Below are 23,976 nucleotides of genomic sequence, written 5' to 3'. Positions count from 1 at the left end.
GGAAGGCATCTGTCTCCTGCTCGTCCCTGGGCAATAGAATGTCTCGGTGTAAAACCTGATTGTATGTCCTATTTACTGAGTTGGAGAAAACAGCCTTAAGGCTGGAGGTGAGACATGCTAGCAGCAATACTGCTCTTTAATGCACCGAGAGATGTTTGTGTACGAGATGTTTTTGTACGTGCACATCAAAGCACAGCACGTTTTCTTAAACTTATTTATGACACAGAGACCTTTGTTCACATGTTTTCCTGCTGACCCTCTCCCCACTATTACCCTATCGTCCTGCCACATCCCCCTCTCTGAGACAGTAGAGATAATGATCAATCAATACTGAGGGAACTGAGAGACCAGTGCCAGCCTGTGAGCGCCAGTGCCCCGGGCCCACTTTTCTTTCTCTATACTTTGTTTCTGTCTCTTATTTCTTTTCTCAGTCTCTCGTCCCACCTGACAAGAAACACCCACAGGTGTGGAGGGGCAGGCCACCCCTTCACCTGGGTTCAAGCGATCTGCCCACTTCGGCCTCCCAAAGTACTGGGATTAGAGGCGTGAGCCACCGCGCCCGGGCTTTCCTTAATTTTTGCCTTTAAACAAAATCCCAAGCACCAGAAACCTCTCATTGATGGCTTCAGCCATGATTTTTCTGGCCTAACAGCTCGAATTCAAATGTCCAGAATGGAGCAAGGTGAATTAAAATCCTTTTTTGGTATATAAAACACTGATCAGCAGAAGGCCAAGGCCTCATGCCCCAGCAAGGGCTTGAACCCTGAATCCTCAGGCTAAAAGTCTGAGAGCTCCACCGACTGAGCTACCCGGACTCACGACAGTAATTTTCCCCTCATAGCTTAAGTACACAGAAATACATTCAGTTATCGTCAACTTTGTCTTCCATTCCAAACGAAAACAATCGCTCGCAGAACCACCTCACGTGCTCAAACCAAAAACAGCCGGCAAATCCCATTTCTACACTCACCAACCTACTCCCACCACAACCATCTGGCTTTTTTCGAAAGCCACCAATACCAGCCGCTACTACACATCAAACAAAACCTAGCCACGCGGGTATGCTGCCGAAGAGTTCAGTTCTGGAAACAGCCCAAAGACGCTCTCAAAAGCCGACAGTATGTGTAAAAAGGAATGGTATCTTACTAGGGGACGAAAGGTTTTGGCCCACTTCCTTTCAAACACACAAGACTGATATTTTTTCGTACCTAGAGGACTCAGAGAAAACGTGCAGAGCTTGGACACGTCCTACTTACTCATCCATCCAAATCCTGTACGTGCTGTTTTGCTAACCCCAACCTCGCCTCACCCCTCTCTCCAACCACCCATCCCTTCACCCTTTCCCTTCTGGTCTCCCCACTGCCTCCTCCTAGGCGACGACTTCCCAATAACTCAGCCCACTCCATCCAGCTTGAATTCTTGATTTTCCAGGCCAGGATTTCCCAAATCTGCCGGATTTCGAATCTAGGGAGCTTTCCAAATGATGTAACTTAACTGCCCGGCCCCGTCTGGACTGTGCTTTCGGTCGTCATCCAAAACTCAGGTCTGGGTTGACTGTCACCAAAAACAGTGGCGAGACGATGACGGCTTCGACCCTTCGAGCTGTGTCAGATCACGTTTGAGACGCTCACCAGGCGTACAAAGTGTTAGTTCCTTGCATAGATCTTGTCCCAGTCCACACACCTTCTCCCTTGCCCTCTCCTGATTCCAGAGAGAATCCTATCTGAAAGAGGCTATGTATCCGACTGCAGCATTCTCCCTCCTCCTCCCTACGCCGCCTGCTCTCTTTCAGATCAGAGCTTCGGCGACGGAAAAGCAGCTGTCTGTCCTGGCCGTGTAACCACCGCAAATTTGCCAGACACGCTGTCGCTCTGCATTTCAGGCCAGGTTTTGTGAATTCTTTACGCTTCTGTTTTACATCCTCCGTAAGGACCTAGAGTTCCCCAAGCAGCATTTAACTTGACTTCTTTGATTTCCTTTCTGTGTTACCTTTGGTGTCCTTAGGCAGAAGAAGTTGAGGGAAAGGGGCAACTTGAAGAGGCAAGAAAATCCTTCATTCCTGGGGCTTTGTGAATGGAAGTGCCCGCCAGGGAGTCGGTTGTGGAGCGGACCTTGGAGCAACCTGACAGGTAGGAAGATGTGTGAAGCAGAAGCAATGAATCCCAGGGTCCAAAATCGGTCTAAGGCCAAGTTTTATTTTGTTTTCCAGAAATCTATATCAATGCATTTCCAGTCTTCCTGCTACCCTCACTTCAAAGGCCTTCTCCCTAGACACGGGAAAATCCAGAGCTCCAGATGCAAGCTCTCAGCAGAATTCCAGCTTGAAATTTTCACTTTTTGTCCCCCTCTTTGATACATGAACTAGCATTCAAAAGGAAACAAAAATGGAACTGATTTTAGTACATTCCTCCAGTGTAGGACTATGTTTAGAAACAAAGTAGTTCTTCGTCTTATCATTTTTACTGGCCCCTTGTTTATACGGCCAGTGTTTATTTTTAGGAAACTCAAGAAACTTAGGCATCTGTCTATGCTTAAACTGTTCCCCACCCGCCAACACACACACACACACACACACACACACACACACACACACACACACTGCCCCTTTGGCTGCATCTACCGCAGGGATCTTTGGTGTGTTGTTAACTCACGAATCTACTTTCTGATTGTACAACTGTAAACACAAGAAACTTGATTTTTCAGAAGGCAAGTGTAAGAAACATAGTAGAGAAGAAATTTTAACACATCACCCACTAATACTCTTGCAATTTTATTTCAACTAAGTATGTGATAACACAGCCTGTCAAAATATTCAATGAGAATCTACTTACTATCTACCAGACTAATCACTCTGCCAAAATCCGGCGTCAAGAAGAAAACTTTTAAGACTTTAAGCCTAAGCCCCTACCAAATCTAATTCTCCCTGCATGCTGATAGCATCTGGCCCTCAAACTTGCAAATGAGTTTTCTTTTTCTTTTTCTTTTTTCTTTTTTTTTTTTTTTTTTTTGAGACGGAGTCTCGCTCTGTCACCCAGGCTAGAGTGCAGTGGCGCGATCTCGGCTCACTGCAAGCTCTGCATCCCGGGTTCATGCCATTCTCCTGCCTCAGCCTCCGGAGTAGCTGGGACTGCAGGCGCCCGCCACCGCTCCTGGCTAATTTTTTTTTATTTTTAGTAGAGACGGGGTTTCACCGTGTTAGCCAGGATGATCTCGATCTCCTGACCTCGTGATCCACCCGCCTCGGCTTCCCAAAGTGCTGGGATTACAGGAGTGAGCCACCGCACCAGGCCGCAAATGAGTTTTCAAAGTTCACATTGACAAGCTCCGCATTCCTTAAGAGACGCGGTTTGGGTTATCCAAGTTCTTCCAGTCACTCACCCAAACAGACCTGAGATCTGCTTCTTCGAAGTCAATGGAGGTCCATAATGAAAGAGGACGGATTGGCTGAAGGAAAAAACGGAGGTGTCAGGGGTTGAACCAGGGACCTCGCACATGCGAAGCACACGCTCTACTACTGAGCTACACCCCCTTGCCCCTCACACTTCCTGGGTTCTTTTATAAAATGTTGTTGCTGTTTTTCTTGTTGGTTTTGTTTTGTTATAGTTTTTTAACGTAAGAGTTAGCTAGAGAAAGTCCACTGGATTACATTTCATTATCTCTGAAGTTACAAGACTGGATACTGTGTAGTGGCTTCATTAGACGAGTAACAGATTTTAGTCTGAATAGCACCATTTTTAATTCTAGGACCTTCCCATTCCTGATAACTTGCTCCAAGGTCCACTCGCCAGCGACTTGGTGAGAGTTTCTTGCCTCCACCAGGGAAGTCCTGAGACAGTCTCAAGTCTCCAACATATATAGCAGCGATAATGACTCAGAAAAAAGTGCTTTTTCAGTCCAGAGGCAGCCGCGGGCTTTCCTTGAACTTCACACCATGCTGGGTCGGAGGCTCTGCCAACATCCATTTTCCAGCTCTTTTCGTGAGTCCCAGGTTCTGAGATTGTCCTGCTCTGATTCCACACCCCATCTCTATTTCTCGCTTGACGATTATCATATCCACAAAGGGGTTTTAAAACAGCGACTTCAAAACTCCATCAACTTTAAATGGAGTGACATATTCCCTCCCACCCAGACTTAGGGAATAAATAGGGCAAGGTCAGACGCAGGGCAGCGGAGAGAATTTCCAACTGCCTTCCTTTTGAGAACCCACGGACACAAGGAGGAATTCTGCTATATATGTACATATTTGAAAGAAAATGTCAAAGAGGCCCTGAAACCTTCAAGCAGTGCCACTGGGGGATTGGAAAATGCGAGCAGGTCCTGGATATGGCAAAGCAAATAGAATGGAATTGTCTAGGAATGAGCAGAGCCCTTTGTTCACGGCAAGCTTTCAGCTTAGCATATAAGGCCAAGGATGTACATATTCATATCAAAGCTTTGGGCTGCTTCTTCATCCAAGAGCTGTTGTGTAACATTGACGAAAGTTATATCAAGCAAGTTTTCCTTTTAAAGACTCAAAACACTGAAAAATAAGTGTTCACTGGCAAAGGCAAGGAACGTTTAAGGCACCCAGTTTTGATTCTCCTCGCCTTAGCCCTCTAGAAGATTTCCTTGAAAAGTGAGTGCAGGAGGATGTTTGTGATCAGGCAACGTGCTGCTGAAACAAATCATTGATTTCACACTCTGAGGAGGGATATGGGAGTTTTAGACCTTTAATCGGAGGCTCTCCCAACTGAGTTATGTCAGCTACACCTCTACCTTCACTGACACTAGTAATTATCTCAGCTATTGAGTTTCAAAAGCGCTGCATTATTTGAGAGATGTCTTTCCCTTGATCCCTCACTCAGAAGTTGGGATCAATAACCTGCCACATTTGGTAACTGATTGAAACTACTGCCATCTGTGTGCGTGGAAGAGAAGTGAGGGGAGAGAAAAATCAGTGGGTGAGTTTCGGCTCCTCAGGCTTCACACAGGAACAACCACAAAAAGATTTGTTAACAAAGATTGCTAAGGGCCTCTTTTTCTTTTCCTTGATCGTTCTTTTTCATGGTTGTTCCTCAGGAAACTGTGTAATGGAATGAAAAGAATGAGAGCTTACTAATGTGGTGGTGACATGATTGTTCCTCTCCTTTCGGGAGATCCTGAGTGAGGGGGATATTTCTCTCTCAATTCTTCTTGTCTTATGCTGATGCAACAGGGGTGTGTTATTTAAGTACAGCTTTGAAGAAGTAAGAGAAAAGCAGTATTGAAGGAATAAACCTGGACTCACCTGCATGCTTAGTTAACCGGTGCTCTACCACCAAGCTATATACCCCAATTGACCCTACATTTCAGTAAATCCTCTAAAACTGATGATTGTCCCAATTTCTGGATATCTAGTGGTTGGTAGGACAGTTTACTGTATTCATCTTCACTATTTCAGAAAATCCTAGACCAGTCCCTTTTTGCAGCTATGCCATGAAAAGTAATGGAATGCTAGACCAAAAAACAGTTTTGTTTACTAAGATCTTCCTCCTCCAATTTTCTCACTCCAGTCAGGCCACTCCAAGGTCTGCTCACCAACATACTACAGAGCATCAGCTTCAACTCATCGAGGAGAATCCCAAGTTGAGATATTTACTTCTTTTCAATATTATTTTCTTTCAACTTCCATGTTGTCTACAAAGTATCAAAAAAGACAAAAGAGTGCAGGCTGGGCACAGTGGCTCATGCCTGTAATCCCAGCACTTTGGGAGGCCAAGGCCGGCAGATCTCCAGAGGTCAGGAGTTGGAGACTGGCCCGGCCAACATGGCGAAACCCCACCTCTACTAAAAATACAAAAATTAGTGAGGTGCATTGGCACATGCCAGTAGTCCCAGCTACTTGGGAGGCTGAGGCATGAGAATCACTTGAACCTGGGAGGCAGATGTTGCAGCGAGCCAAGAACATGCCACTGCTCCCCAGCCTGGACGACAGAGCAAAACTCCATCTCAAAAAAAAAAAAAAAGAAGGCAATGCAGAAGGACAAAAAGAAGAAGACAGTGCAGAAGGACATAAAGAATATTAGCAATGTGTTACCTCAGGGGATTTAGATCCAGGTAAGCGGGAAAGACAGAAGTGCAATAAATTAATAATACTTGCTGAGAAATGAAGTATGACAAAATGAGTGACATGAGTGCCAATCTCAAAATATAGGCTAATGTTGGGTAGATAAGACAGAAGAGGAAAAAATTTATCTCAAAGCCTGGCTATAAATGAAGAGCAACAACAGTGTTTCACAGTCACTGTTCTAGCAACCCCTGGCCTGGACCCAGTTAATGGATGCTTCAGCTCTAGTTAAGGAGGCCCCATAGAAAGAAACGGAAAGAGTAAAGGAAGGGAAAAGCTGCAATGTATTATAAAGCCTCATTTGGATAAAATTCTCTCCAGAATAAGGAAAGTGGAAAAGAAACAATATGTGAGCTGGAACATTAAGTCTTTATAATGTCTTTGTAAAAAAAAAAATAGATAGATAGATAAGTAGATAGATCGATCGATCTGCTGGGCACGGTGGTTCACGCCTGTAATCCCAGCACTTTGGGAGGCTGAGGCAGGTGGATTATGAGGTCAGGAGTTGGAGACCAGCCTAGCCAACATGGTGAAACACCACCTCTACTAAAAATACAAAAATTAGCCAGGTGTTGTGGCGCGTGCCTGTAATCCCAGCTACTAGGGAGGCTGAGGCAGGAGAATTTGAGGCAGGAGAATTGCTTGAACCTGGGAGGCAGAGGTTGCAGTGAGCCAAGATCTTGCCATTGCACTCCAGCCTGGGGGACAAGAGTGAAACTCCATCTCAAAAAAAAAATCCAGATCCTTGTGAAACCTCTTTAGGCCTAGAGAAGTCCTCCAACTTTGTCACATAAGACAAGAAGAGTAGTCCCTGTGAGTTTTGCCAATATTTTTGTGTGACTGTCAACCCTCACACGAGCTTTGAAGAAAACCCTAGGGCACCTTCTAGCAGAAGCAGCCAGTAACGTACATGATTTTAAAGCTTCCCAGATGATTCCAGTAATCAGTCAGCTTTGAGAACCAATAGCCTAGGAAGTCAAGCACCCAGAGCCTGTATTGAGTTAATTTTTTAGGAAAATTTCATAGAAGAGGAGGTGAAGTGAACATATAGTAGACAAGATATATCCAAAGGTCTATATCTTTCTTGTTATCACTAGAGCACAAGTTCTTATCTATACAAGGTCCCCTTTCTTCTGGAAGAAAAAACACTAAAGACATTTGTCCGACAGGAAGATCTGACTTGTTTAGTCTAAAATTGCTATGGCTTTGACAATGCCTCGCTGCCTTTTTCTGTCACTGGACAAACACTATGAGCACTTTGGAGGGCATGCGTGTAGCTGATTTGAAGGTGCATGGTGCAGGAGCCACTGTTATTGGTGGCTTCCATAAGAACCACAGTGTGCAAAGTGTGAGTGGTTACACTGCAATCAATGTTAATTATAGAAGTGGAATTTATGGCTGATTTTGGCTTGAGCATCTCAGGTATGTGTGTAAGCAAAATACAGTGTGGAGGGCTGGGCCCGGTGGCTCGCTCCTGTAATCCCGGCACTTTGGGAGCCAAGGCGGGCAGATCACCTGAGGTTGGGAGTTCAAGACCAGGCTGACCAACATGGAGAAACCCCCATCTCTACTAAAAATACAAAATGAGCCGGGTGTGGTGGCACACGCCTGTAATCCCAGCTACTCAGGAGGCTGAGGCAGGAGAATCACTTGAACCCGGGAGGTGGAGGTGGCGGTGAGCCGAGATCGCACCATTGCATTCCAGCCTGGGCGACAAAAGGGCAACTCCGACTCAAAAAAAAAAAGAAAAAATAGTGTGGAAACTTGAAATGAAAGAGAAAATATAAGGCAAACAGGTTAGAGTATAATTTTTAAAATATTCACTTGACAAAGATTTCAAGAAGCTCTTTAACTATGAAAGGGCATAGCCCATTTGGTGGAGGTTTAGTCTTTTAATGTGAGATTTCAGGATTTAAACCCTTGGTAAAGCTAATCTTTTATGTCACTTATGTATTTCTAACTTTTAGATAGAGGTAAACTGAAACCTGGCTTTCTCTTAGGAAACTAAGTATTTATAGTGAGCACATCCTTCCATATATCCTCCTGTTTGCTCAACTGGATTCTAAAAGTCGAGAGTTTGAGGGAGCAAAACCAAGGTTGCAGTAAAATAAGAACTCCATGGTTTAAACAGATGCAACCCAGCAATTTTCTACTCTATTCTACCACTGTAGGCAGAAGCCAACTTTGAAGACTTACGAGAATTCGATGGGTTACCGGAAGAGTGACTATAGGCATGAAAGTGGAAAAACAGATTTAAGAGAACAAGGAAGAATGTAGATTGATAGGGGATTTGGAGTTATACTGGATTTAGTGAGTGAGGGATTTACTTAAGGAGACTTCCAAGTAGCTTGATTAGTCTTCTATCTAGCTAGTAAGTACAGAAAGATAAGCAGAATCTCTGCCAGGTTTTTTGTTGTTGTTAGGTTGATTACCTTTTGAATTAAAAGTAAGAAACAAAATCCGTCCCATTGTTATGTGGCATTAGGCTTTGTATTGGCATTAAGGAAAATTGAGCATGAAGAACCCATGAAGTTAAATGGAAAAACACTTAATTCCCAATCAGAAAATTGACAGCTCACAATGAAAATTGGAACAATACTCAAAAATCTTATATGTTCTGATAAGAATGAATAATTTTGAGCGCTCATGCTAGCCACTCTCTAGAGGACCTCTCCTTCATAGCCTCATGAAAATGCAAAACTCAGGATAAGAGATGTCATGTCTGCAGAGTTTCTGACTCAGAGATTAGGGTGCCTTCTAAAAACTCTGTGTATTGTTACTTAGACATAATCCACTTTAAAATGAAAAGAAGTGGCATGGTTTTGCCATGTGATATGCACGTAATTCACTGATAATGATGGTGAAAATGTCTGACCCATGAGATAAAGTCTGCAATGAAGTTTGTGTAGATAAAAATGGAGAATGACAGCAAAGACAGAAAGGACAGAGGATCAGGAAAGAGTGGCATATTTTCTGCCTATGAGCTTCTTTTTCCTCATTTCATAGTCTTTCTTTCTCTTCAGTACTATTGCTAAATGGTAGACCAGGTAAATTTTTCCTTTCTTTTCTTTTATTTATTTATTTATTTTTTGAGATGGAGTATCTCTTGGTCACCCAGGCTGAAGTGCAGTGGTGGGATCTCAGTTCACTGCAACCTCCATCTCCTGGATTCAAGCAATTCTCCCACCTCAGCCTCCCGAGTAGCTGGGATTATAAGCATCCACCACCACGCCTGACTAATTTTTGTATTTTTAGTAGAGACAGGGTTTCACCATGTTGGCCAGGCTGGTCTTGAACTCCTGACCTCAAGTGATACATCCATCTCGGCCTCCTAAAGTGCTGGGATTACAGGCATGAGCCACTGCACCCAGCCTAGACCAGATAAATTTTTAAAAAGCTGATTAATCTGTTGGCTACTTGGTGCTTTGCACTCATGCTTTTCTTGTGTTGTCCCAATAACTCTGTGTAGTGGCAACCCATTGCATTTTGTTTTACTTTGCCAGGGAGCAGAAAATAATGAGGGGAAAAGGGGGAATAAAGGAGGGTGCCAATTCCACATTGTCAGAGTTGTGGAAAAAGAAAGCAGCACTGGCGCTCCCAGGGATCAAATCTGAGACCTCACACTTGCAAGAGAAAAGCTCTACCATCAAGCCACAGCCCCATCACTGTTGCAATTTCTTGTTTCATATTCTCTAGTTTTGTATTTTACATGGTTTTGTGAAAGTGTAACATTTAAAAGTAAATGTCTATTCTGTTAAAGTCCATTTCAATAATCTTTTCCTAGATCCTTTCTCACACCTATGTTAAAGAAAGGATAATAAATTCTAAAGCATATGACACCATTTTTGCTCTTTTTTTTGTTTTATTTTTGACAGAGTCTTGCTCTGCTGCCCAGTCTGGAGTACAGTGGCACAATCTCAGTGCACTGCAACCTCCACTTTACCGGCTCAAGCAATTCTCCTGCCTCAGCCTCCCAAGTAGCTGGGACTACAGACATGCAGGTCCAGTTTTTTTTGTTTTTTTGTTTTTTTTTTTTTTTTTTTGAGACGGAGTCTCGCTCTGTCACCCAGCCTGGAGTGCAGTGGCGCGATCTTGGCTCACTGCAAGCTCCGCCTCCCGGGTTCACACCATTCTCCTGCCTCAGCCTCCTGAGTAGCTGGGACTACAGGCACCCGCCACCGCGCCCAGCTAATTTTTTTTTTTTGTATTTTTAGTAGAGATGGGGTTTCACCATGTTAGCCAGGATGGTCTCGACCTCCTGACCTCGTGATCTGCCCGCCTCGGCCTCCCAAAGTGCTGGGATTACAGGCGTGAGCCACCGCACACGGCCTAATTTTTGTATTTTTAGTAGAGACAAAGTTTCACCATGTTGAGCAGGCTGGTCTCGAACTCCTGACCTCAAGTGATCCACTCATCTTGGCCTCCCAGGTGTAAGACACAGTGCCTGGCCCCTGCTCAATCTTACCTGCCAAGTAAGTCCTCTCCCAGATCCTGTCACTGGTCTAAAGCTTCTTTTTATTTTTAATTTTGAGCCACCTACACATGTGAAAGTGGAAATGGGAGACAATAATTTTTATTTTGCACATGTTGATGTTGAGATGCTTCTTAATTTTTCAAGAAGTTTTTTTGGACTTTGTTGATTGCTGCTGAAGAAGAAAGGGCATGATATAGAAAGCAAAGGTGGAAATTATTTCTAGATAGATAATATTTTTTAACACATGGATATGGACAAAATGGCCAAGAAAGACTGGATAGATTGGTCTATACTGTGAAAAAAAAAAAAAAAAAGAGAAAGAAAGAGAAAAGAGAAAAAAGAAACAAAAAAGAAATTGTAGTGAGTAAGAGACTGAAGACCCAACAGAATATTCCACCCTGAGACTTTCCATGTGTCAACCTAAATAACAGAGAGAGGTTCTCTAAAAGAAAATATGTTTATTTGTGAACAGAGCATTGCAGTGGGAATAGGCATGCCATAGTAAATGATGTATGTCTTCAGGGAGGTAAAGAAAGACAAAAGTTTTTAAAGAAAAATTGAGGAGGGCTACAAAATTGTTTTTGAAATAATTATCTTTGGCTGCAAATATTAATAACAAGGGTGACACTAGTCCAAGGTTGGACAGGCAGTTGCTAGGCAGATGTCCTTGTAGACATATTTTTTGTGTGTAAGATTGCAAGGTTGTGGTTTTCACAGTCTTTTGTGATAGTTTTTGTTATTAGGCATACAAGCATGAGAATCCTCTCTTCATGGTTTTCCCCTGCTTTATTTGTCAGGGTTTTGTTAACATTAGTGACCCCTTTTTGACTCCCATTTCCAATTGTCTTGTTTCTCTCAATTTTGTATCTTATGTAATGGCTGCACACTGCAGCTGGTAGGACCAGAGAATAGTAAGTTATCAAATAGTCTTGCGGGTTTTGATGTATTTACTTTCTGATCTTCTCCAGTTCTAACTCCTTGAGGTCAGGGATTATTTCATCCACATCTTTGAATCAAGAGATTAACCCGATAATTGCCCCCTTATACATTGCTGATACTTATCTTTGATTGAATGAATGGAAGATAATGTGCACAGCTACTGTTTTTTATTCTTCTTGAAGGGAAACAATAGTTGCATAAGATTCCCTTCAAGTAACGCAGCAAAAACATAATTGCAACTAATTTCTTTAGTCTGGATTTATAATTCTTCTTTAGGGACTGAGGAATTAGGGCTTCAAGTCTCAAAAATGCTGGGATGATTTCCTTACCATCGGAGCTTCTTTATTCTGCCTCCAGAGCTTCTTCAGTGTTACCTGGCTTCTTATAAATCTATTTTTCTTCAGTGGTAAATAATTCTCCCATTTATATTGTGGAGTTCTCCCTGTTCTTTCTTTTTTATTTATTATTCCTTTTTCGCTTCTTTTTCTCCTCTTCCTCCTGTGTCTCCAAACTTTCCTGTATTTTCTTTTTTCCTTTCTTTTTTTTTTTTTTTTTTTGACTGGACAAGCCTGGGTTCTAATTTCCTGTATTTTCTGTTCCTGTTTTCAACCATTGCCTATGCTGACAAAGACTTATGTATTGCAACTTGCTCAGCCCCCCACACACATCTTTAAACCGTACTTACCTTCCAAACAAAAACAAAATCCATAGAACCCTCTTTTGGTGATGTTTATTCCACTCCCCTTTTGATATACAGTTACTTAAATTCAGGGATATAAATGTAACTAGTACTAATATATCTTATGTTAGATGGTAGTTGTACTGGGTTAATAGTGCCCTTCCCCCCAAATCATAAACTTCTTGGAACCTCAGAATGTGACCTTATTTGGAAATAGAGTCTGTGCAGACGTAATCAAGTTAAGATAAGATTATTAAGGTGGACTCTAATCCAATATGACTGATGTCCTTGCAAGAAGAGAGAAATTTGTATACAAAGACACTGTGAGAATGCCATGTGACCAGAGAGGCAGAGATTGGAGTGATGCTGCTACAAGCCAGAGAATACAAAATATTGATGGCCACCACCAGAAGCTAAGACAAGGCAAGGAAGGATTCTACTCAGAGTCTCAGAGAAAATATGACCCTGTTCATACCTTGATTTCACACTGCTTGCCTCCAGAACTATGAAAGAATAAATTTCCATTGTTTTAAGCTACTGAGTTTGTGATAATTTGTTATAGCAGCCCTAGGAAACTAATACAGTGGGTGAGCCAGAAAAGGAAAGAAAAAAGACTGGTTATGATAAACACACAAAGAAAGAATGCTCATAACTATTACAGTACTTGTATCTGCAGCTGATTGGTATTTGTAATTATCTCTTTCACTCCATATTCTCTTTGCTTTCAGCAAGTACCTCAGCAGGTTAAGGCTCTTTGCGTGGTGGGGCAAAGCAAACCTTCACTCCTAGAGAGTTTATGACATTTAGCAGTGCTCTGTACAAAAGATTGCTCTAGTTTTTGATTGACTTTAATCACAGTGGATGATATTACTGAAAGGCACTGCTAAAAACCCCCTTAAATTCCAGACATATTCCTTCATAACCCCATTTGTGTAGTAACATCCCAATTTAAGTTGATATCAGGATCAATCACCATGAGCAATAGAGTAAGCCCCTTCCTTGCCTGCTGGTTTATTGGCACAAAAATGCCAAAGCGGTAAAGTGTCATTCTCAACTTCTGGTTTAATGGAACCGTTCCTTTGTTGGCCTCTGGTGAAAGCATTTTTCCCTTGGGAGCTCTAACAATCAAGCCCAACATTTCAAGAACTAAAAGTAAAACTTTACAAGCAGAAGATTCCAGGTTTTCTATGTTTGCATAATCCCATCACAATATATCTTGCTGATTATAGCAAAAATTATGGGGAGAGGGGACACACACACACACTCCCACCCCCGCCAAACTTACCAAGCAAACAAAAGCAATTAGATTATGGAGGCAATAAAAACTTGGAAGGGTGACCCGCAAAGAATTAAAGATGAGTTTTTTTATTTTTAGTATTTTTCTCACAGCTCTTTACTGAGAGTGAGCCCCAATCATGAAGCAGTTGTGTAGGCAACAGAAACTGTGACAGAAACTACATATTTCTAGCCAAATTATCAAGGAAAAGTTGAGAAAAGTCTGAAGAGTTAAGGAGAATCCTGAAAGACTGAAGAAAGGACTCCCTAAAATCTGTATATAAAGCCACATATGTCTTGGGCTTAGCTCTGAGCTGTGCATGCTATAGACAGAACCAGAACAGCATAACAAATTCTTTCCAAACTAAAAGTATATTTATACGAAGACCTCCATCTCAGACTAATACCAAGTGGGACATGCTCAAGGGAAGACCTGAAGCAGCATAACAAAAGCTTTGAAAATAAAACTTTTTTTTTTTTTAGACAGAGTCTTGCTCTATTGCCCAGGCTGGAGTGCAGTGGCACGATCTCCGCTCACTGCAAGCTCTGCCTCCCAGGTTAACGCCATTCTCCTGCCTCAGCCTCCCAAGTAGTTGGGCCTACAGGTGCCCACTACCATGCCCAGCTAATTAATTTTTGTATTTTTGTATTTTTAGTATTTCTAGTAGAGAGGGGTTTCACCGTTTTAGCCAGGATGGTCTCAATCTCCTGATCTTGTGATCTGCCCGCCTCTGCCTCCCAAAGTGCTGGGATTACAGGCTTGAGCCACCATGCCTGGCTGAGACATAAAACTTTCAGTCTGAACTAATCAGGTAAGTTACCTGCTAAAAACAAATAAATAAATCAAGCATTCTCCACAAAATCATCACAATAAAAAATTTCTCAAAATACAAAGATCCAGGGGGATATATTCAATCTTCAAGACAAAATACAATCAATAGATGGCAAATCCAAGGTGACTCAGATCTTGAAATTATCAGATGAGGACTTTCTAGTGTCTATTTTAACTGTGCTCTATGCCAAGCATACTTTAATGAACCAAAATGTAAAAACTTTTATTAAAAGAAATAGAAACTGGTCAGGCATGGTGGCTGACAACTGTAATCCCAGCACTTTACGGGGGCTCAGGGTGGGGATTGCTTGTGATCAAGAATTTGAGAGCAGCTTGGGCAACACAGCTAGAGATATCTGTTGTCAAAGGTTAAAAAAAAAAAAAAAAAAAGCTAGGTGTGGTGGTATGCACCTATAGTCCCAGCTACTCAGGTGACTGAGATGGGAGGACTGCTTGAGCTCAGGAGTTCAAGGCTGCAGTGAGCTATGAACATACCACTGTACTTCAGCCTGGGCCTTGGAGTAAGACCCTGTCTCAAAAAAACAAAAAGAAATAGAAAGTATTAAAAAAGAAATGAACTGGAAATTCTAGACCTGAAATATAATATCTGAAATTAAAAGTTCAATGGATAGACTCAGTGGAGATGTAGAGAAAAAAAATCAGTTAACTTAAAGATAGATCAATAGAAACCATTCAATTTAATGGGAAGAGATAGAAAAAAAAAGACTGAAAACAATGAATTCAAGGTCCTGTAGAATAATATCAAATAATCTAAAATAGATGTCATTGGAGTCTCAGGAGAAAAAAGATTGGTGTAGAGAAATATTTACATAAATAATGACAAAAATAAGATGTGAATTTACAGATTCAAGAAACTTCCAATCAAAATTTAAAAAACGAATTAGACACATTATCATCCAGCTGCTGAAAATAAAAGCTTTTCTAAAAATCTTGGAGCTGGGCATGGTGGCTCACGCCTGTAATCCCAGCACTTTGGGAGGCTGAGGCAAGAGGATCAATGTACTCAGGAGATTGAGACCTGCCTGGGCAACATAGTGAGACTCCATCTCAAAAAAAAAGAGGAAGGAAGGAAGGGAAAGGAAGGAAAGAAGGAAGGAAGGAAGGAAGGAAGGAAGGAAGGAAGGAAGGAAGGAAGGAAGGAAGCTGTCTTAGCCAGGCACGGTAGTGCATGTCCGTAGTCCCAGCCACAGAAGGCAGAGAGGCATGCTGAGGTGGGAGGATCATTTGAGCCCAGAAGATCGAGGCTGGAACAAGCTGTGACCGCACCATTGCACTCCAGCCTGAGTGACAAAGTGAGACCCTATCTTAAAAACAAACAAAAAATAATCTTGGAAACAACTACAGAAAATAACACAATTTTAAAATGGAGACCACGATCCAAATATATGGATTTTTCTTTCAGGAACTATGATAGTCAAAAGACAATGGAACAACATCTTTAAAATGATAAAGGAAATATTAATCCAGAATTCAGTATCTAGGGAGACAATCCAGAAATGAGGAGAAAATAAAGGTATTCTCAAAGAAGGGAAGCTACAAGAATGCATTACCATCAAATCTTCTGTGCAAGAAATACTGAGAAAATTCTTCGGGCTAAAAGAAAATGATACCATAGGGAAACTTGGATCTTCAGGAGTGAAGGAAGAGCCACTGAAATGATAAATATCTGTGATAATATAAAATAATTTTTTTCTCCTAGGTTATTTTAAATATATATGGGTGTTATCTAGTGGAATTGTCCATGTGTCGGTGTAATACATTTGAAAACTATAACAAAGTTGGTGAAGGGGTAAAGATCCTATATTGGTGCTGGACTTTTATGAAGTCTAAGTGGATGGTGTGCATATTGTAATCACTAAATCACAGAGCAATCACCAAAGTAACAAGACTTAGAGAAAAAGCCAATGATTAAGTTAAAATGGAATACAAAAATCATCAAAGACATCCAAAAAAAGGTAGAAAAAGGATAATGGAACAACTAATGCTACAACAAAAACACCAGAGAGAACAAATGGAAATCAAATAAGAAAGTGGCAAACATAAATCCACACATTTGATAAGGGCCTAGTATCAATATATAAAGAACTAGAATATAACTTCCGATCTCAACAGTAAAAAACAAAAAAATTAATTAAAACATGATATAAAGAAATATTTTACCAAAGAAAATATACAGATAGCAAAGAAGCACATGGAAAGATGTTCAGCATCATTAACTATTAGGAAAATGCAAAATAAAACCATAATGAGATGTCATTACACACCTGTCAGAATGGTCCCTCATCTTCAGCCCATTAATTAATCCCTATGAGATGAGGCAGACAATAGTGTGGTTCTACAACGCTATGGCAAACATATTTTCTCTGTTCAAATTGTTTCTCTTCTGACTCCAGCTAAGACAAGTGCAGGATGCAAGTAAAGAACACCAAAACAGTCCGGGCGTGGCTTTCAAGATGTTCTTTAGAAAACTGCCATTCCCCACGCCTATAATCCCAGCATGCTGGGAGGCCGAGGCGGGCGGATCACGAGGTCAGGAGTTCGAGACCAGCCTGACCAACATAGCGAAACCCGTCTCTACTGAAAAAAAAAAAAAAAGAAAAAGAAAAAGAAAAATTAGTCGGGCCTATAATCCCAGCTACTCGGGAGGCTGAGACAGGAGAATGGCGTGAACCCCGGAGGCGGAGCTTACAGTGAGCTGAGATCGCGCCACTGCACTCCAGTCTGGGCGATAGAGCGAGACTCCGTCTCAAAAAAAAAAAAAAAAAAATTTAAAAACTGCCATTCCCAGTACCTATTGCACAAAAATTCAGCCACACGAACGCCTGTGAAGGGCTCAACCTGTTTATCCAGAAAGGAAAAGAGCAACGAATTGCTCTTAACCCTCGACAATCTAGAACAAACCAAACCAAATCTTCGTGCAGGACCTACGTTTTCAGCCTACTTTGTTTAGAAGAGTGGAACCTTCTGTCTTGCCGTGGGCCTGGTGAAAACGCGACAGATAGGGGAACTTGGATACGTCCAGTCTCCCTCCCTATTTAAATGCTGATGGTGTTTCAAGTCCCCTGCCTGAACCCGCTTCTTGTCTTCTCGTCCTCTTGTTCTTCTTCGTCTTTCGCTGCTTCATCTCTTCCCCTTTCCCCACTCTCGCCCATAATACCCTCCACTCTCTATCTCCTTCCTTCTTCTCGTCCTCCTCTTCAGTTCTCTTCCGTTCTCAGACATTCCACTTGTAACTGAACCGTGCTGATTTTCAGTCACCTGGGGGAGTTCTTAAATTACGTACATTCTTGCCCCCAACCCCCATTGTCTCCAAAACACTTGTCTGGGTTGACTGTGGCACGCATGTTGAATAAAGGCAGGAAACCCTTACCTTTTGTGCTCCAGGAACACAGGGTCTGAGGACCTGTCCAGGCTCAAGGAGGTCTTAAAAAGAGCAAATTCGTTCCTCTTGCTTTCTTTGTGTTCACCTCACTGTGAAAGGATTTTGCCTGAAAGAGGTGAAAGTCGCCTGGAGCTGTTTTCTTTCTGGTCTTCGCTCTCTAGGGATCTCAGCCAGTGAGCAGCTTCTTGGACAGAATGCCGCTTCCACGCTTCCGTAGACGCTGGGCGCAGCGGCTTGGGAGAGTTGTGACTGACAGATGCTTTGCTCTTCATTTCACGCTGTTACTGTGAATTAATTCCCCTCCAGTCTTATCTCCTCTCTTGGACCTACGTTCCCTGAGTAGCTCTCCTATTACTGGTTTTAGTATTCCCTGGCAGCACCGTTTATGCTTTTCTGGGAGCACTGTAGACAGAAAAGTAGGAAATTGATTGTTTAAGATAATATTTCTACCTGGGATTCTCCTTGGTGGTGGGCAAAAGCTGCCATTTGGGAAGTTCCCTAGGAACAGTCCTTGGAGGGTCCGCCATTATGAAAGATCCTAGTAGCACTAAAGGGATCTTTCCGTCCAGAATAGAACTTGAGGGTTTCAGAAACGGTAGAGTTGAATAGAGTAGACTTTGTCCTCGGTTTAAATCGTAGAACTCTAGCAGATAATAGTGACAGCCAGTTATAAAATATAGTAGAAGAAACAGCTTTCAGGGGGTGTAGCTCAGTGGTAGAGCGCGTGCTTAGCATGCACGAGGCCCTGGGTTCAATCCCCAGCGCCTCCATGTATTATGCTCATTTGCCTAGTCGCCCAGAGCAGGGGCCCTTGGGCGTAAGACAGCACGACTTGCTTTGTAAGTGGCAACCAACTCAAAAGTAGCCTAAGGTCCACGTTTTGTGTGGTATGTCTAAATAATGCTGCATCGAAGCGTGGGATTAGGAAGAACCAAGGCCCTTGGAATTAAAATGAATAGCAGTAATGCCCTTTCATCCTTTGTTGCTTGCCCACAGTCAACTGCGATCTGAGATTATTACATGAAAAATTCCAGAAATAAGCAATTCATAAGTTTTCAATTTCCCTGTTGTGAGCAGCGTGATGAAATCTCGCCTCATCTGCTTCATCCCGCCTGGGAAGTAAATCCTCTATTTGTCCAGCATATCCACGCTGTGTAGTAAGCCACCCACTGGTTAGTCAGTCAGTAGCCATCTGAGTTATCTGAGCTACTGTCCTCACATTGCTTGTGTTCAAATAACCCTTATTTTACTCAATAAAGGCCCCAAAGTGCAAGAGTAGTGATGCTGGCAGTTTGGGTATGCCAAAGAGAAGCCCTAAAGTGCTATCTTTAAGTGAAAAAGAGAAAGTTCTCTATTTAATAAGGAAACAGAAACAAATTCATATCACAGGTTGCCAAGAGCTATCGTAAGAATAAATCTTCTATCCATGAAATTGTAAAGAACAGAAAAGAAATTTGTGCTAGTTTTGCAGAAGTTACTGCTACAGTGTGTGATAAGTGCATAGTTAACATTAAAAAGACAGTAAATGTGCGGGTGAAACACGTAAACAGAACACTTAATCTACTTGATGGCAACATGTTATACCAGAAAACACTGAGCCCATATGAAGACTTCATCAAGGGATCCTCTGAAATGATTGACACCAACCCATATATTGCAAGTAGGGGATGGTTACACAGATTCAGGAATAGGTTTGAAATGAAAAATATAAAAATTATTGGAGAGGCTACATCTGCCAATGAAGAAATCACATTTTACGAATCCAATGATTACACTCTAAACAGTTCAGAAGAACATATTGCTAAATGTGTTATTCTACATTTATGCTATTAAATTCCAAATTGTAAATTTATCTTGACTGAAAAAGTTAACCTGGCCAGGCGCGGTGACTCATGCCTGTAATCCTTGCACTTTGGGAGGCCAAGGCAGGTGGATCACATGAGGTCAGGAGTTCAAGACCAGCCTGGCCAACATGGAGAAACCCTGTCTCTACTAAAAATACAAAAAAAATTAGGCAGGCATGGGGTGCACACCTGTAGTCCCAGCTACTCGAGAGGCTGAGTCAGGAGAATCACGTGAACCCGGGAGGCAGAGGCTGCAGTGAACTGAGACTGCACCACTGCACTCCAGCCTGGGTGACAGAGACTCTCTCAAAAAAAGAAAAAAAAAAAGTTAACCTGTACACATTTTCCTACATACTCTGGATATGACTTACATTTGTGGTCATTATATTAACACAGTCAGAGTAATAACCTTGTAAAGAGAAGTTGGAAGCCAGCATTTACAGGTGGAAAGAAAGCTGATGCAGCTTCATGAGTAAGGATGCAGTCAGCATCCAACAAAAGGCATTTGGGAACTGTACAGGCAGGAAGATCCATATTGTTTCAACACAAAGAGTTCCAAAGAGCCGTGGTATGGTGAGTAATAACCATGTTGCTACCTTTTACTCATGGTAGGAAACATAGAATTAGCCAGAAACAGTGTGTTTAACAATAAATAACATGAAGAGATAGTTTCTGGACTGAAAATGAATCCAAAAGTTGAAAATGAATTCAAACTGTCTTTTGAATTCAGGATTTTTGTCTCTAAAGAAAATACCTGGAGCAAGTGCTTTGGAGGAAATCTGTCTGGCTTTGAAACTTGTCCTGCTACATGTTGGCTGTGAGCTATGTGGCCAATTATTTCACCGCTTAAAAAGTTGGTTTATCAAAGGAGTGATGTGCTCATTTAATGCAACCCGTTGTTATTACATTATCCACATGTTATCTCCAGCTACCTCAAGCATTCAGGGTCATATTGACCACAGTCAGAACTCGACCTTGGATTCCATAAGTAGGATTCCAACTTGCCCTTGAGAAGCCCAGTTAATTTCAGTGCCTTCAAAACTCAAACTTCCCTACACCTGGTAGTAAATGTACCTCAACTATCACTCACCTGGAAAACACATTATGATTCAGTTTAAGAGCACTAAATCTTGGATTTGTGAAAAACTTTAAAACCAATAAAAGCCTATAAAACGAAACAAAACAAAAAAATAGAAATGCCGATTTCCAATTTCTCTAGTTTAGGGAGGAAAGCAATATATAGCCCCTATAATGAAGAAAACAAGATGTTCAGGTAATGTCAATTAAATGAAAGCTCATCTATGCTAAAAACATGAGACACATTTTTGTTTCCTCAGCTTTTGTCTGCCATACTCTGGAAGCCTTAGAAGTGGATGATCAGTGCTTGATGTATGCTACAGAAGAAGAAGCTGTCCCCAAGTCTCCCTGCTAATTCAAATAACGAAGCCAGAGAAGAAGGCAAGAAAGAAAGGGGAGAGAGAGAGAGAGAGCGTACTACATTTGCCCTACTTCAAGAGTTTGTGGTTTCTTACATCTTTTTTTTTTTTTTTTTTTTTTTGAGATGGAGTTTCGCTTTTGTTGCCCAGGCTGGAGTGCAATGGCATGACCTTCACTCACTGCAACCTCCGTCTCCTGGGGTTCAAGCGATTCTCCTGCCTCAGCCTCCCAAGTAGCTGGGGTTACAGGCATGTGCCACCACCCCGGCTAATTTTGTGTTTTTAGTAGAGATGGGGTTTCCCCATGTTGGTCAGGCTGGTCTTGAACTCCCAACCTCAGGTGATCTGCTCGCCTCTGCCTCCCAAAGTGCTGGGATTACAAGCGTGAGCCACTGCGCCCAGCTGGTTTCTTACATCTTATTGCCCACCAATCTTTTAGGCAACATTGAAAGTCACACAAAATGGCCCTAGACTTTTGTGTAAATGAACTCACGATAAACTTATTGGGGTCCCACTCTAGCCAAAATACATGGAGTTTTAGATATTTAATCCAAGTGTCTGATTGACCTGTTTTGGCCACTAGGCTCTCAGTTTAAACTTAAGTTTGGAAGCCCCAAGTTCCACAACAGATACCACAACATTCTTTCCACCCTCAGAGAAAAAGTTAGGGGTACTCTCACCTTGGCCACCTCTTCACTCACTCACCTCTTTAGTAATTCAGTTAATTTTTTGGTCGAGGATTAAGTTGCTAAAACTTCTTTTAGATCAATAAATGAGATAGACAAACTGCACATTGGAAAGCATGCATACAGTTTAATTTTTGTTTTTGACAAAGTAGCCACTGATATTGGTGGCTTCAAAGAAAACAGAAGGAAAGCCACTCAGATCTCAAAACTCACAAGCAAGAGAAAGATTAAATTACAATGTTTAGAACAAAAAAAGTCACTGCAATGGGGGTGTAGCTCAGTGACAGAGCAAGTGCTTAGCATGCCCAAGGCCCCGGTTCAATCCCCGGTATCTCCAGCTAGTTGATACTACGTTGTGCACCACCACCAATGAATATGGCGGGTTTCCTCGCCGTGAGTTTAGGTTTTCAAAACCATCTTGACTTACAAGAAGATAATCTATGCTAATATCCTGTCCTAAAAAAAGTGCTATATAACATATTCTATTTGTATTTTAAATTTTAAATTGACAAGTAAAATTACGTTTTTATTATGTACAACATACTATTTTGAGATACATATCTCAAATGATAAAAACGTAATTTTACTTGTCAATTTAAAATACAAATAAAAAATAAAATGTTACACACACACACACGCATGCATTGTGGAGTAGCTAAATCGAGCTAATTACCATATGCACTACCTCACATAGTTATCATTTTTGTAGTGACAACTCTTTAAAATCTCATCGTGTTTCAATACATTGTATTGTTTTTACCTATGGTCATCATGTTGTGCAATAGATTTCTTGAACTTCTTCTAACTGTAATTTTGTATTCTTTTACCAACATCTTCCCAATGCTTCCCTGACCCTACCAAAGTTACTTGTTGACATTTTTGTTACTCACATACTCTCTCTACCCACTCTGAGCAATCACTGCTATGTTGGCTACAGTCTTATACTTCATAAAAATGTAGTGGGAAAAATTAAAGTTCTGAGGGCAGGAAAATCACCTTAACTTGAAAAGGATCTCCTTAGACACTTAACCACACTTCCACCTCATCTTTCGTGCACCTCAGACTAGTATCAGGAATTAGTTCAACAGGGTTCGTTCTTGGATTTGGCGGAAAGTTTAATATTAATATTAGGATGCTGCAGTTGTTTTTTTTTTTTGTTGTTGTTGTTGTTGGTTTGTTTGTTTTGTTTTGTTTTAACGGAGTTTCGCTCTTGTTACCCAGGCTGGAGTGCAATGGCGCGATCTCGGCTCCCGGCAACCTCCGCCTCCCGGGTTCAAGCGATTCTCCTGCCTCAGCCTCCCGAGTAGCTGGGACCACAGGCGCGTGCCACCACACCCCGCCAAATTTTTGTATTTTTAGTAGAGACAGGGTTTCACTGTGTTAGCCAGGGTGGTCTCGATCTCCTGACATCGTGGTCCGCCCACCTTGGCCTCCCAAAGTGCTGGGATTACAGGCATGTGCCGCCCCGCCCGGCAAGGCTGGAGCATTTTTAAAAAGTCAGCCTGCTCGAGTACTTTGGAAAAAGCAGCATCCTGTGGGATGAAGAACCCAGTAAATGAAAAGCAAGACTTTGTTACACAATATGTGGAGCCCAAAATCCTGTGAACCGCACTGGTCACAGACCCGTGAAGCTGGCCCTGATGACAAGTATAGAAGAGATCATCCCCAACAAAGAAACAAGCCGTTTTCTTGTTTCTTTACCCTCTCCTAAGAGATAGAAAAGTAGGTGTTCAACAATGCCAGTTTTGAACTGAGGAGGCAGGAGATGCTTATTCACCGCAAAGGCTTGCTACCCTGTCCTGCCCGGTTTGAATCCTGAAGTGAAAGAAGCGAGAGTGCAGAAAAACTCCTTTGTCTTCTACCTGTGCTGAGGTCAGACTCTGGGTATTGTTGAGAGAGCACCACCTTTTGAAAAGGCTGCAAAAAGAGAAATGGAGTGGAAGTCCTAAGCATTTATGGAGACAACAGAGGAGGGCACAGACACATCACCACATGAACAGGTGGCACAGACACACCCTCTGCACTGAGTTAGGACAATCGCCTTGTGTTTGTGGGATATTTCTACATTTTCCCTCCCAGTAGTCTAAATTTGCAGTCCTAATAATAACTTTGATGAATCAACATAAATTTGATCACACAATCCAGTTTATGACAGAAAATAGTTTTTGTGTTTCACTTAAACCAGGAGAAAATATTATAGAGGGAGACCTGAGTGCATAAGGCAAGAGGTTTGAAGGAAAGATAAAGGCTATTGTATCTGTTGAATAAAATGTCTAGGAGGCCATTGATTCGGACTGGGCTCCTCCACTAAGCCTCACAGATC

At 41.9% G+C, this 23,976-nt stretch overlaps 1 non-coding gene across 1 annotated transcript; it reads left to right on the top strand.

Annotated features, from left to right (window-relative positions):
* The first annotated feature begins 18,385 nt into the window (after positions 1-18,385).
* TRNAA-AGC (transfer RNA alanine (anticodon AGC)) lies at positions 18,386-18,457 on the top strand. The gene has a single exon. It is a non-coding gene; the product is annotated as a tRNA-Ala (tRNA).
* Positions 18,458-23,976: the final 5,519 nt, after the last annotated feature.

The sequence above is a fragment of the Symphalangus syndactylus genome, chromosome 23 (assembly GCF_028878055.3).
Source record: "Symphalangus syndactylus isolate Jambi chromosome 23, NHGRI_mSymSyn1-v2.1_pri, whole genome shotgun sequence".
NCBI classification, from domain to species: Eukaryota; Metazoa; Chordata; class Mammalia; order Primates; family Hylobatidae; genus Symphalangus; species Symphalangus syndactylus.
This window is presented reverse-complemented; position numbering and strand designations above follow the sequence as displayed.